Source organism: Acinonyx jubatus, chromosome C1 (genome assembly GCF_027475565.1).
Source record: "Acinonyx jubatus isolate Ajub_Pintada_27869175 chromosome C1, VMU_Ajub_asm_v1.0, whole genome shotgun sequence".
NCBI lineage: Eukaryota > Metazoa > Chordata > Mammalia > Carnivora > Felidae > Acinonyx > Acinonyx jubatus.
Window position 1 is genome coordinate 44,587,828 of NC_069381.1, and position 15,322 is coordinate 44,603,149.

The window sequence follows — 15,322 nt, forward strand, 5'->3', positions numbered from 1 at the left end:
TTGGGCATCCCGGCCTTCATCTGGCAGGCCTTCTCAGGGGGCCCCAGACCACCCAGAATGTTTCCCCCCGCTTGAACAACTGCGGGCTAATTTCTTCACAATGATAATGAGGAAAACAAGAGGACCCGGTGCCGCTAACCTATTGCACCTGAAACCTTGGAGCACCGCCAAACAGACCCAGGTCTGGCCCGCCCTGAAAACAGTTCCTCTCATATTCAGTAGGCTCTGGAGAATAGGCCAAAGCCTGAAGCAGCCCCTTGGGAAAGAATTTGCTGTTAAACTTCCTGTGTAACTTGGAATAGATTTAGCCTTCTCTGTGGTTATTAATTTCCCCCAATGTGAATTCAATAATGACGGCTACTCTTCACTGAGCCAGGCACTTCATTGATGTTATGTCTCATTCTTCCAACAGTGCTGCTTGTTGGGCATTATGATCTTGATTTTACAGATTTATATTTTACAGAACTCAGAGAACAAAGGGCCCATAGTGGGTGAGAGCTAGGATTTCAACTCAGACCCCATTTGATGATAAATCCTGGGATCTTTTCAGTTGCTCACATCACTTCCTAAGTTTCTCTGGGTTGTTCATTCATGTTTATTAGATTGGTTGCTTATAATTAGGTAATGCAGGCACATAATACAAAAGTACAAAGGTATAAAAAGGCAAAAAACAAGAATCCCTCCCTTGTCTCCTATCCACTCAATTCTCCTCCCCAGAGACAGGCAGCCAGTGAATAGATTTCAGAATCTGTCCATTTTCTTTCCCACACAGGTGGATTTGTATGCAAATTTTTCTGCACCTCCTTCCCGTTTCTCCCACTTAATACATGCTGGAGATCTTTCCATTTCAGTAAATGTAAAAGTGTCTTATTTTAATGGCAGCATATTATTCCATGGATGGGCTATATTTTTACCAGTGCTTCAGAGTAGTAAATTTCTGTTTCTTTTCCATCATTTACTGTGTTTAGAAACAATGTTGTGATACATACTTTTCTGCCAGCTTATATTTGTACATGTGCTCTCCATGGGGTACACGTTTAGGAATGGAATCCCTTGATCAAAGGATAGATACATTGTAAACTTTTAGAGATATTGCCAAATTGCAGTGGGGTGAGGCAACTTACCCTTTTTTCAGCAATATAAGATGACCTACTGGCCCTCGATATCCATTACCCACGTTTGTGATCTCCGAATTCTAGACTCCAGCGCTGTGAGAAAATAAATTTCTCTGGTTTAAACCACCCAGTCTGTTGCGGTCTTATGGTAGTCCTAGGAAACGAACACACGCATTATAGGGAGTTTCTTGCCACCTGTTAGCAAAAACCACTTCTTACTTCCATACTCTGCCAATGTGATAGGTGAAGAAATTGTGTCTCGTTATGAATTTCATTCATTTGCATTTACCTTATTATAAATGTGACGGGAGATCTTTTCCCATGTTTGAACCTTTTTCTTTTTCTTTTTTAGAAGTGTTCATCTGAGTTGCCTGGGGCACCAGAAATGAAGACAACACATCAGTAAATTCTTCTGTCCGCTTGGTAAAATAATGCCAACTTGTTTTTTTTTAATTTTTTTTAACGTTTATTTATTTTTGAGACAGAGAGAGACAGAGCATGAACGGGGGTGGGTCAGAGAGAGAGGGAGACACAGAATCTGAAACAGGCTCCAGGCTCTGAGCTGTCAGCACAGAGCCCGACGCGGGGCTCGAACTCACGGACCGTGAGATCATGACCTGAGCCGAAGTCGGCCGCTTAACCAACTGAGCCACCCAGGCGCCCCTATGCCAACTTGTTAAACCTTTTGTTATTTGTGGAAGCACATCCTATTCTCAAAAAAGGACCTTTTCCCTGTGATTTGAGTTTCAAATATTTGTAGGTTGTCTTTCAACTTTGTGCATATGGTAGTTTTTCTAATTCAGCGTGTTTACTTTTTATGTTGTTGGATTTATGACCTCAGAATTTGATGTCAAACTTAAACTTTCTCTGTTCCAAGGTTATAAAACAAATTCTCCAATGCTTTTTGTCCCACACCTCTGTTTTTTAAAGTGTTTAAAAATTTTAACTGCTCAGAAATGTATTTAGCTGTCATTTGCATTTCAAATGTTTTCCTCCTGGTCTATAATTTTCTGTTGACCTTTTATGGCAGATTCTTTTGTTGTTCCACGTTATTTGCCCCCTATCCTATAAGAGGATTTTACATCTTGTTGACCATAATGCCTCCCATCCAGGGAAAAAGTCAACATCCCTCCCCACTGATGTGTACTTGGTGAATGGTCACCAATATTTTCACAAAATGAGATCATGTTATACAGTTTTTTGGGGGTTTTTTTTTGCTTGAAGGAACATCGTGGGTTTCTATCAACTCTCTTGTGCTTTTCCCTTTGCCACGAGAATGGCATGTCCCAAAGAAAGGCTGTTCCTTCAGCCTAGGTCCAGGAGATCCACAGCCACCAAGAAGTAATGTGAGTGAATAATAAATGCTCACTGTTATACACTACTGAGACTTTAGGGTTGTTTTTTACCTCAGCAAAGCTGACTAATTCACATTTTTAGTTTTACCTATGTTTAGCTCTTGTGTCATGAAGTGCAAATACAATCCAAAAAAGAAATTGGGTGCCTGGGCGGCTCAGTTGGTTGAGCATCTGACTCTTGGTTTTGGCTCAGGTCATGACCCCATGGTCCTGGGCTCAAGCCCTGCATCAGGCGTGGAGCCTGCTTAAGATTCTCTCTTTCCCTCTCTCTTTCTCTCTCTCCCTCTCCCATGCGCTCTCTCTCTCTAATAAAATATAAAAAAAAAATTTTTTTTAAAGGAAAAAAAGAAATGTTCCTTGACATAAATTACCACTAAGTTAAACCCATCTTAGCACCACCACCCAGGTCAAGAAGTGAGATACTGCCATCCCTGGAAGATAAGATTGTACCCTTTCCTCACTGTTACGGGCTGAACTGGGACCCCCTCAATTTCGTATGTTAAAGTCCTAGGCCCCAGGACTTCAGAATGTGACTGCATTTGGAGACAGGGTCTTGAAAGAGGTAATGTTCATATGAGGTGACATGAGTGGGGCCTAATCCAATATGGTGTCCTTGTAAGAAGAAGAAATTAGGACAAAAACACACACAGAGGAAAGACCCCGTGAAGATCCTGGGAGAAGACCGCCATCCACAAGCCAAGGAGAAAGGCCTCAGGAGAGACCACTCTTGCTGACATCTTGATCTCTGAATTCTCGACTCCAGAGCTATAGGAAAATAAATTTCTGTTGTTTAAACCACCCAGTCTATGGTGTGGTCTTATGCCAGTCCTAGGAAGGGAACACACACATTCTAGGGAGTTTCTGGCTACCTGTCAGCAATCACCACTTCTTCCTTCCATACTTCCTTCCATCACTCTACTGTGTTGCCTGTTTCTTTATTTTCATAGCAATATAATTATACAGTGCCTTTGTGTGTGTGTGTGTGTGTGCGCGTGTGTGCGTGTGTGTGCGTGCGTTTGGCTTCTGGTGCTCAAAATTATGTTTGTGAGATTCATCAGTTTCTTTGCTATAAAAATATTCTATCCTGTATTAACCCCCGTCTGCTGTCAATGCCAAGCATCCTCCTGTTTGTGGACTTTTGGGTTGTTCTCAGTCTGGGACTGTTATGAATAATACTGCTATAAAATTCTCGGACACATCTCTTGGTGCTTATTTGCATACATTTCTGTTGTGTATCTACTCAAGGGAAGAATTGCTGGATTAGAGGGTACTTTAGTAGACAGTATCAAATACTTTTCAAAGTGGTTTTAATAATTTATATCCTCACCGAATGCAAACTGGTGCAGCCGCTCTGGAAAACAGCGTGGAGGTTCCTCAAAAAATTAAACATAGACCTACCCTATGACCCAGCAGTAGCACTGCTAGGAATTTACCCAAGGGATACAGGAGTGCTGATGCACAGGGTCACGTGTACCCCAATGTTTATAGCAACACTTGCAACACTAGCCAAATTATGGAACGAGCCTAAATGTCCATCAACGGATGGATGGATAAAGAAGACGTGGTTTATATATACAATGGAATACTACTTGGCAATGAGGAAGAATGAAACTGGCCATTTGCAGTAACGTGGATGGAACTGGAGGGTATTATGCTAAGTGAAATAAGTCAGTCAGAGAAAGACAGCTACCATATGTTTTCACTCTTGTGTGGATCTTGAGAAACTTAACAGAAGACCACGGGGGAGCGGAAGGGGAAAAAAAGTTACAGAGAGGGAGGGAGGCAAACCGTAAGAGACTCTTAAATACAGAGAACAAACTGAGCGTTGATGGGGGGTGGGGGAGAGGGGAAAGTGGGTGATGGACATTGAGGAGGGCACTTGCTGGGATGAGCACTGGGTGTTGTATGGAAGCGAATTTGACAATAAATTCTATTTTTTAAAAATTTAAAAAAATAATTTATATCCCCACCAGAAGTTCAGGAGGGTCTCTGATGTTCTACAATCTTGCCAATATTTGTTATGGTCAGACTTGTTCTATTTTTTTCATTCAAGAATATAAAATAGTTTCCCATTATGGTTTGAATTTGTATTTCTGTGAATACAGATGAGGTTAAGTACCTTTTCATGTATTATTAATCGGTCATTAGAATATTCTGATCTGCAAAGTCTTTTTTCAATACGTTCATATTTCTATTGGGTTGTTAGTATCTTTCATACTAATTGCAGATATTCTTTGTATACTATGAAAGTGAGTCCTTTGTTGGTTATTATGCCATGAATATATCCTTCCATTCAGAAAATGTAAACTTGTCCCTACCTTACATCATATTCAAAAATCACTTCCAGATCCATTGTGGGTATAAATAAAAAAGACAAGACAATACAACTCTTAGAAGATAACGTGAAAGAATATCTTCATGGCTTTGAAGTAAAGAGGGTCTTCTTGAGTAGGGAACAAAAAATAGACTAATAAATTTGATCACAACAATAAGAAGACATTGTTCATCCCAAACCTCCATTTCGATGAAAAGGCAAGCTCACAAAAAGGAGGTGATATTTTTAGAGGTGTTTAAGCGAAGCAAATACTCATTTTTATTGGAAGAAGTTAATGATAATATTGAAAGTTGGTTCATTGAGAAATGATAAAACAAACATTATATAAAGATTGAAGAACAGAAGCACATAATAGATTACTGTTTCTGGGAGTAGTACTGGAAGTGAGGATGGGTGACAGGGCTGGACAAAAGAACTTTTGGGTTTTATTATTATCCCTCTATAGTATTTGATTTGTTAATTATGTGCATGTAGTACTTTGATTTTTTTAAAAGGACACTCTGAAAAGAAAAAAGATGGAGTATTTCTTAAACTCTCACTGCAGTACCCCTGGAATAAAAAATGAAGACACCTTGCGGACATATAGGCGATCCCCTAAAACAGCAATGACAAACTGAAAAATGCTTTGAGGGATTGTATTTCATAATAAAAATCACAAGACCTTGGGGCACCTGGGTGGCTCAGTCAGTTAAGCATCTGACTCTTGATTTTGGTTCAGGTCATGATCTTAAGGGTTCATGAAATCAAGCCCCACATCCGGCTCTGAGCTGTCAGTGGGAAGCCTGTTTGGGAGTCTTTCTCTTTCCCTCTCTCTGCCCCTCCCCTGCTTGCACTCTCTCGATTTCTCTCTCTCTCTCTCTCTTTCTCTCTCCCCCTCTCTCTCTCAACAAATAAACTTTAAAAAAAAATCACAAGAACTTTGTCTTCTTCCTCACAATATATTCATGTTAATTTAACGTGAAATCATCTTTCATTTAAAGTACTTACATTGTCATTCAAATCTTCAGGTAAATTTCATGCTCAGGGCGCTCCAGCTTCAAGTAGCCTCAGGCCACCCCTGTTACCCGCCTGGGGATGTAAGTAACCCCAGTTTGAGAAGGCTATTTCTAACTTGTTAATGCTGCCTTAATGGCTAAATATACTATAGCTTCCAGATGTATCTATTTCAGATGTTAGATAGGGAGCACAGGGTAGTGTAATGGAAACAATATTCATTTTGCAATCAGAAGATGTAAATTCAGCCCATGACCTTAGCGTGGGCCAGCCACTCTAACCTCCTCAACTATAAAACAAGCGTGATAAATACTGATTTTGCTTACTACACCACAAAGTGGTTCTAGAGCTTATGTGAGAAATTATTTTGTAAACCGTGTAACATTTGTCTTCTAGTGTAGAAAACTCAGGTCAAATATTAATGCCAACATTTTAAACATAAGTTGGATACTATGATACATATTAGGGTCTTTGTAGCTTCTCTGTCTCCTACTTCAAGGAATTTGCATGGTTTTTTTCTAATGTTTATTTTTGAGAGAGAGAAAGCGTGAGTCGGACCGGGGCAGAGGGTGAGGGGGACAGAGGATCTGAAGCAGGCTCCCTGCGGACAGCAGAGCGCCAGAAATGGAACATGAGATCGTGACCTGAGCCAAAGTCCAAGGCTTAACCAACTGAGCCACCCAGGTGCCCCAAGGAGTTTGCATTTGACTTATAGCTTCTCTGTGTCTCCTACTCAAGGAGATTGCATTTGACTGGGCATAAGTTCCATTTTACAAACACTTACAGCATCCACTCCATATCAGGCTATATGCTAGGAACTATCGATATACAGTTGATCCTTGAACAACATGGGTTCAAATTGCATGGGTCCACTTACAGGTGGATTTTTTTTCAGTGAATACAACACGGCACTGTTGATATATTTTCTCTTATGACTTTCTTAATAACATTTTTTCTCTAGTTACTCTAAGAATATAGTTTACAATACACATAACATACAAAATAGGTGTTAATCAACTGTTATTGGTAAGACTTCCAGTCAACAGTGAGTTATTAATACTTGCATTTATGGGGGAGTTAAAAGTTATCTTTGGATTTTCAAATACACAGGAGACTGGTACTCCTAGCCCCCACGTTGTTCAAGTGTTAACTATGCAAAAAGAAATCCCTGTTCTCAAGTAACATACAATCTAGAAATCTGAATTACAGATTTAGTAGCAAAGCCTTTCACATCAGCATGCATGTTGCATATTTTTCTGATTGTGTTACCTGGGTGAAGTCATTTCCCTTTTGGGACTTCAGTTTCTGTATCTATGAAATGAGCATGCTGGGACTTTGCATATATTCAGGATTTATTGATTTCCATTATTCTATATTTACCAGGACTCTTTAATGCTTTTTTTAAAAAAAAAAAAGTTCATTTATTTTGAGAGAGGAGGGTGCAGGGGAGGGGCAGAGAGAAAGGGGGAGAGGGAGAATTCCAAGCGGGCTCCACACTGTCATTACAGAGCCCAACGAGGGGCTAGAACTCACAAACGGTGAGATCATGACCAGAGCTGAAATCAAGAGTCAGACGCTTAACTGACTGAGCCACCCAGGTGCCCTTTTAATGCTTGTTTAAAAAACAATCTGCAGCAATTATGGGACTGAATATCTTCTTCTACTTAATACATGAATTAGGGTTCAACCAGGAAGCTCTCAATATTAAGCACAGAAGAAACTGGTTGCACTGTTGAAAGAAATGCTGAGAAACCAAGAGATTAGCAACAGTAGGCAACTGCTGTCATTCCTATGGCTGGAGCGAGTGAGGTCTCCAGAGCCCCATGGTCAGGGTCACCTGGGTGGAGATGGAACCAGACAGGCTTGTCTAGGGGCCAGAAAGGAGACATAGCCAGGGCCGGAGGCACAGTCAACCTGGAGTTTTCTCTCTCTCTTCTGCCTCTTATCTCTGACGTGTACCTCCCAGGGCTCAACCCCACTGGAACTTTCTAACCAGGAGACTGGGAAATGCAGAATCGTCCCCAGAGATACGGAGCAAAGCAAAGTGAGAGTGAAGAATGGAGCTGAATACAAACAGCACACAGACTGGTCCCCTCACCATGAGCCCGGTAGTCCTCAAGGAGAGTGCCATGTATTGGAAAAGACCAAGCACATACTGATTAAGCAACAAAAGCGAAAATGATGGTAGCCCTATTGTTTTGTTGATACATGTTACCTAAAATCCAGAAATTATCATCTTCATTTTTCAAATGAAGAAACAGGCTCGGAGAATTAACTTGCCCAAATTCACAGAACGAGGAAAAGTGAGGCAAAATTGGAACCTATACTCACCTGCCTCCAAAGGATGTAAGCTTTCTTCTGTCCACATTAGGTGTTGCCAGTTCTCAGTAAGAGGGGTGTTCAGAGAGTAGCAGAGTCTCTACTTTGTCCTCTGAGAAATGGGATTTGGAATGGCTCCAACAGGAATCCTTTCTCAGTATAGGCTGGCATCATCTAGGAAGATTTCTGTAGAAAAGGTAGGGCTTTTGAGAGCGGGGGAGGGGGGGTGGTTCTTAAAGCATATGTAAGACTCATGGAGAAAGAATACGAATACAATTCCTTGTGTTTTTCTCTCCTTGAGCAATCCCTTCTCTCTGCAGATTTGAATGAAGTTCTGAGCAATGAAACATAATATTGCTTACAAGGACCCTAATGAGCTCTCTTAGGTCTGTGCTTAGGGTATGCGAAGCAATTGTCCCATTACTCAGCTCGGGGGGGGGGGGTCTCAGGGGTAACCCAGAGAGTGTCTGAGTCCACCCTCCATCCCTAGAGCCTTGTGCCCTAACTGAAACGTACCTGCATGTTTGACATTAGCGCTCCTGGACAACTGGATCTCTACTGGCCATACATCTGAGAACTCTCAGGAACACTGTTTATTCCTTGAGAAATCTGGAATGAATTAGGCTGAATAAATTGGCTCTCAACTTGGCTGTTTCAGATGGCAGCAAAGGAATAACATATGCTGCTCCCCCTTCCTTCTCCCCCCGCCACCCCCCCCCCCGTTTTTTTATGAAAGGGGAAATGAAAACACACCCATATCCACACAAAAATTAGATTCGGTCAGATCATGCTCCACTGCTCCGGCAAGTGGAAGCCTTTGATCAGAATACTTAGGTGTCTCAGAAGAGAGGTAGGATCGCCTGCAGCCCGGAGAATGCATCCTAATGCATGTCTGCAACCTGTGTAGCATAAATCGAGTTGAACTGCAGCGGCCACAGAGCCACTGTTGCCGGGGCTACGGAGCAGTTAGCAAACACAGCAAAGAACTCCCCTTCCCTAATCCTCTTACCAATCTCACCTTTCTCCTCCTTGCCAGCTGTTCACCCAAAGAAAGCCACGTGGAGCCTTGGAAATATTATTCAGGAAAAAATTAGAAGGGGAAAAAAAAAAAAAAGAAACAATCGAGCATAATGAAGCATGATTACACCTGCACGTGCATCATCTTAACTGCGCAGACTCAGCTTACAAATAACGAGAACAGCGACGGGTGGCACTTTCGAGCTCCGTGCTAAGTTCTGAGCACATATGACCTCACTGCCGCGTAACAGCAGTTTCATAATCAAAGTACTATTGTTCTCCTCACGTTATGGATGGTAGAATTGAGCCTTCGAAAGTTGGAGTCAGTTTCCTGAGCTACTTTAGAAAGTAAAGGAGCCGTGTGTCAACATGGAGTCTTGTGTTGCGCATGTCCTGGTCACCATACCGTAGCCCGTGTGATGAGCGTGGAGGCGGGCCGCCCAGACCCCCCTTCAAGAAAGGCTTCGCTGCCCAGCCGCTGTCAGCAGGTGGCGCTCAGCTGTCGGCCCCTGCTGGGCTCACCTCAGCTGCACGGCACCAGCTCGCCCAAGAGCCAGTCTTCCCCAGGGCAGCCCGCATCCAAAGACCAATGGGCAGTCCCGGACACATGGCCACACGGTATCCCATGGTCAGGCTGGCAGGCTTTCCTGTCACCTGGTACGCAGCCAGAGCAGTTTTCCCAGTTGTGACATGTGACGCCTGTAGGACGTGAAGACTCCTGCCAAGTATTATGTATAAGTATATACATATGGATATCTTACGGAATATGATTCAGCCTTAAAAAAGAAGGAATCCTGCCATTTGCAATAACACGGATGGACCTTGAGGGCAGTATACTAAGGAAAATAAGGCAGGCAGAGGAAGGCAAATACTCATATGGAACCTTAAAAAAAAAAAGTCAAACTCATGAAAACAGAGAGTAGAAAAGTAGTTGCCAGGGGCTGCGGGGGTGGAGGGAACAGGGAGTAACGGTTGATAAACGTGTGAGGTGGTGAATACATTTATTAACTAAATGGGAAGAATCCTTTTATCGTGTAGACATGTAACAAATCATCACAATGTACATTTTAAATATCTTACCATCGTATTTATCAATTATACCTCAATAAAGCTGAAAGATAGTCTTCAAAATGCTTAAAAATAAACATATGACACGATCTCGCGGTCCGTGAGTTCGAGCCCCGCGTCAGGCTCTGGGCTGATGGCTCAGAGCCTGGAGCCTGTTTCCGATTCTGTGTCTCCCTCTCTCTCTGCCCCTCCCCCGTTCATGCTCTGTCTCTCTCTGTCCCAAAAATAAATAAACGTTGAAAAAAAAATTAAAAAAAAATAAATAAACATATGACACAATGTGCAAATCTCTGAAAAGTATATATGTAAAAACTAAGTATTTTTCAGATTGAAGACCGTTTCCAAAATTCAAATTTTGCGCTAAAATCAAATTGCTTTATGGCCGCATTTCTACTTAACATGAAGGTGACAAAGTTCTCAGCTGTCTTTTCCTGGGTAGCCCTGAGCATCACTGAGCAGGGGCAACTTCCCCAAGGTCACCTCAACAAGATGGGACTTCATTCCACCATCGTTTGTTCACTCTCTGTCTGCACCTACCTTCAAGCTCCCTTAGGTAAAGCCCGCATCTTCCCGTTCACCCCTTTATCACCATGCCTAGCACAGTATCTGGCAATATTAATTAATTTATTCAACAGTTGCCAGGCGAGTGAGCCACAGATGCAGAGATTAATTCATTCCATCAAATTTAGACTTGTAGCCATCCACTGCCTGGTGGAGGTCTTCTTTATTTCTCAGTCACAAACAGAGTTTCCCTCCTCAGCCCTTGAAAGTGGAAGAAACCCAGGAGGAATTAACCTTTCACTCAGAAAGCCACAAGAGGAAGGACTGCATTAGATGTGAGCAATTGGGAATCCTGCCACCTCAGGACTTCTGTAACATTTTAATGAGGCAGACCTTTATCTATTTCCTTTGCCTCATCCACCTCCCTCCCATATCATATGTCCCTATTGAATCTCATTCTCAATGGCACCAAATGCTGGCTTTCGCATCTCAGCAGAAACAAAGAACGACCCCTTTCCAAGCTTCCCAGGTTCCACACTGCCCAGATAGTGCATTTTGCGAAGTGCTCTCAGCCTCTAGAGGCACTGAGTCATTGTTTCCTTTCCGGGCAACTTCTAAATCATGAGCCTTGTCTTCTCAGAAAACTTACGGCTCTTCATCTTATCCTCTCATTTGATCTCCTAAATGATCCTATGAGGTAAGAGACCAGATGTCATGCATCGAAAGATCAGTGAACCAGGAAATCAGAAGAAAAGGATTTTCATTTCTCTCTACTATTTATTAGTTGTGTGATCTTAGGCAATTCTCATGACACTCATAAAAAGAAATGGGTTTATAAGATTCAGCACTGGATGGATATTTAATGAGGGTCCTTTACGTGTATGGTTCTAGATGCTGGAGGTACAGTGGGAGATAAGACAGGTAATTTCTCTTTTTTCACAGAGCCTCCATTCTAGTGGGGTGCAGACAGATGAGAGGCAGCAAATAGAAAAGAGAATTTTGGATATTGATAAATGTTTCTGAGACAATAAAGAAAGTAATGCATTAAACAGTGATCAGTGGGAGCTGTTTTGATTAGGCAGTCAACCTTCACCCCACAGAAGGTGAAACTTTTGCATATCTGAAAGACAAGAGGGAGTCGGTGAAGAGCTCTCCAGCTCTCCAGGTAGTGGGAACAGGTATTCAGAGCTGGTCACAAAAGTTCTAAGAGGACGCAAGCTTGGCTGTCTCTGACAGTTCTTACCATGGGTGGCTCCCATTTTACAGATGATGTTCTTAAGGCCAGAGCAGTGAAGCAATTTGCTCAAGAGTAAATGTTGAGTTCTTGGAAGAACGTGGATTCAGACTCACATCTTACGACTTTTAAGGAGAATGTTCTTCACCACTTAAATTCTTAGACCCTTAATACAGACCCTCATGACCCCACCCCTGAATTGTTTCAGTTGACTCTTAATTGGTCACTCAACCTCCATGCTGTCATCCCCAACCCAACCCCACTTCATCTGCCATATTGAAGATGGCCACAGTTAGGTCTCCAATACACAAGTCTGAGCATGTCCCCCTTCGTTTTCCTTTAAACACATTTTTCCAGGGGCCTAAGGATAAATTCCAAGCTCTCCAACTCATTATTTAGTCTATTCTCAACAATTCCAACCTCACATTCTACCACCATCCTTCCTCACATCCTCTCTTTAGCCTCAGTAAATGAAATGCCATTTTGTTGCCCACCCCCCATAAACATTTTCTTCTCTTTCATTGGTAAATGCCAGTGATTTTACAATGACCTGCACAAATGACATTTCCTGTGCAGCGTGCACCCCTCCTTTATCTATGTCAGCATGCCACTTTTACTATGTGACAGTAGTTTCCATATTTATTGCACTGCTTCATTTACTTGCCCCGCTAGATCTTGAGACCCAAAAAGGGTAGAAAACACAATGCATTTCTTCTTGTGTCCCCAGGGCTCATCTCTCTTTCACTTCTGATTTCTTTTTTGACCCACGGTTTATTTTAGAAGCACAGCCTTTGATTTCCAAGTAGTTGGGGATTATGTCATTGATCATCTTAAGCTATTGATGTCTAAATCAATTCCTTGAAGCCAGAGAAAATACTCTGATTTTAATCCTTTATTGATTTCCTTTTTTAAACAAAAGTTTATTTATTTATTTTGAGACAGAGAGACAGAGAGCACTAGCAGAGGAGAGGCAGGGGTGGGGGGGAGAGAGAGAGACTCCCACGCAAGCTCCACGCCAGCATCGCACAGCCCCACGGAGAGCTCAAACCCACGAATTACGAGATGACCTGAGCCGAAACCAAGAGTCCACCACTTAACTGACAGAGCCACCCAGGTGCCCCTATTGATTTACTTTTAAAGGCTAGTTCTGTAATCTGGCATATGTTCCATCCTGTTGGAATGTATACTGTGATGTTGTTGGTTGGAGTGTTTCATAAACGTAAATTAGGCCAAATTGATTTCAAGTGTTTTTCAAATCTTGCATATCCTTACTCATTTCTGGTCTACTGTTTAATTAATTACTGAGAGAGAAGTTTTGAAATTCTATCAGTTTTTGCATATAAGTTTTCTTAGAAGATGCATGAACATTTAGGAGTTCTGTTTTCTTATGATTAACCCCTTTATCACCATGAAATATCCTTTTTTATTGCTACTAAAGTTTTTATTCTGAAGTCTTCTTCTGTAAATAATGTAGTCACTCCAACTTTCTTATGCTTAGTGTTTGCATGGTGTACCCTTTTCTATCCTTTTACTTTCCATCCATCGTTTTGTGTATATTAAAAGTGGGTTTCATGGATCATGCCTTTGGTATGATCATTTAAAAAGTCACAGCCATCCATATATCCAAGGAAATCTAGGATTTCTCCCCACAGTTTTATAGTTTTGCATTTTACCTTTAGGTCTTGATACATTTTAAGTTAATTTTCCTGAAAGGTGTAAGGTCTGTGTCTAGAATGTTGGGATTTACTCTGCAAGCTAATGTTACTTTAGAGAAATGTTATTTTTCAGGTTTATTTTGTTTTTAACTTTGTTAGGCTACGTCTAAGGTATTCTTTTCCTTAGGCATAATTTTGTTCTCCAACCAGACTTGCCTCTTCTTGGGTATCAAGTAAATGACCCGGGTGTTCCATGATGTCTGTCCATTCTGGCTATTTGGTACTCAAGATAGTTGTATATGAGCTCTAAGAATTTCTCAGCTTACACATTGCCGGTTGTCCTTTGCCTTTACCCATGGAAATTCATCCTATACACCAGTGGCTTTCTACTGAGAATATAATGAAAGGTAATCCTATGTGGTTTTCTCTGCATCTCAGGAGGTTCACCCTTGCTTAGCTCTCTCCTCTCTGGGACTCTTTACAACTTCCAGTCCTCTCTATTGGAACAGTTGTTTTATAACTGCCAAATATAAACATTTAAAAAATTATTTTGTTCATTTTTCTAGTTGTTTACTATGAGAAAGCTAAATCTGTTTCCAGTTACTCCATCATAGCCAGAAGCAGATATTTAGAAATGCCAAGCTTCTGAATGTTAGACAATCTGGGTGTAAAATATTATCTCCATGTAGCTTTATTTTGCATTTCTCTGATTATTAATGAAATCAAACATCTTTTTCTAGGTTTATTGGTCATTTGTGTTTCTTCTGCTCATATCTTTTGTCTATTTTAAAAATTAGGTTGTTTTTTCATGTTGGTTTGTATTAATACTTTGAATATCCTGGTTCTAATTCTTTGCCAATTATATCATTGCATACATTGGCTTCAAATATCTTGTTAATCTTCTTACTTTACAGTGTATTTTGTTTAATAGAAATTTTATTTGGGGTTAAATGTTGATAACTATGTCAATCTCTATTTTTTCTAATTTAATAATTCTTTGGTGTCTCCAAAAGTTGTAGAGTTTAACTTTAAATATTTATGGCTTCAATCCACTTATAATAATTTTTTGTGTGCATGGTGCGATGTAGGGAACTAATTTAATTTTTTTTTCTGTTAGTATATACAATTACATCCATTCTGTTTATTGGGATAATTCTTTTTACTCTATTGATCCGAGTTTCCATATGTAAATGGTTCTGTTGCTAAGCTCTGTATTCGTTTTTGGTCTGATTGTTTATGTGGACTTGGGCTAATTCCACATGTTTTTAATTACCAAAGGCTTGATATCTGGTAGGGTAAGGCTCAGCAGTTTGTTTAGTTCTTTCAAATTTTTCCTAGCTATTCTTGGCCCTTTGAGTTCTGGGAAAAGTACTGTCAAGATTTGGTTTTGAATTTGTGAGAACTGGTATCTTTATCGTGTCTATCCAACTATGGATATGATATATACCTACATTTATTTATATTTTTATTTTAGATTTAGATTTAGATTATTTAGATTTAGATTTATTTAGATTTCCTTTCTCTCTTTTTTAGAATTCTTTATACTTTTCCTAATAAAGGGAATAGATATCTTTTCATTACACTTATTTCTATGTTAAGTTAAAGTTTTAGTCACTATTTAAATGGGATCTGTATCTTCCTATTACACTTTTCTGACTGTTGCATTTGTATAGAAATGTCTTGGTGTTTGTGTATGTATCTTGTCTTGGCCAAGTTTGCTTAATTATTTA

General features: G+C 40.7%; 1 long non-coding RNA gene across 1 annotated transcript in view; it reads right to left on the minus strand.

Moving 5' to 3' along the window:
- Positions 1-1,124: 1,124 nt before the first annotated feature.
- LOC106975017 (uncharacterized) overlaps positions 1,125-15,322 on the minus strand; it is a 240,249-nt gene continuing 226,051 nt past the window's right edge. Inside the window, exons 10-11 of the long non-coding RNA XR_008294900.1 lie at positions 8,130-8,303; positions 1,125-1,208 (exon numbers count right to left, since the gene is read on the minus strand). This is a non-coding gene — a long non-coding RNA (uncharacterized LOC106975017). The remainder of the gene's footprint in view (positions 1,209-8,129; positions 8,304-15,322) is intronic.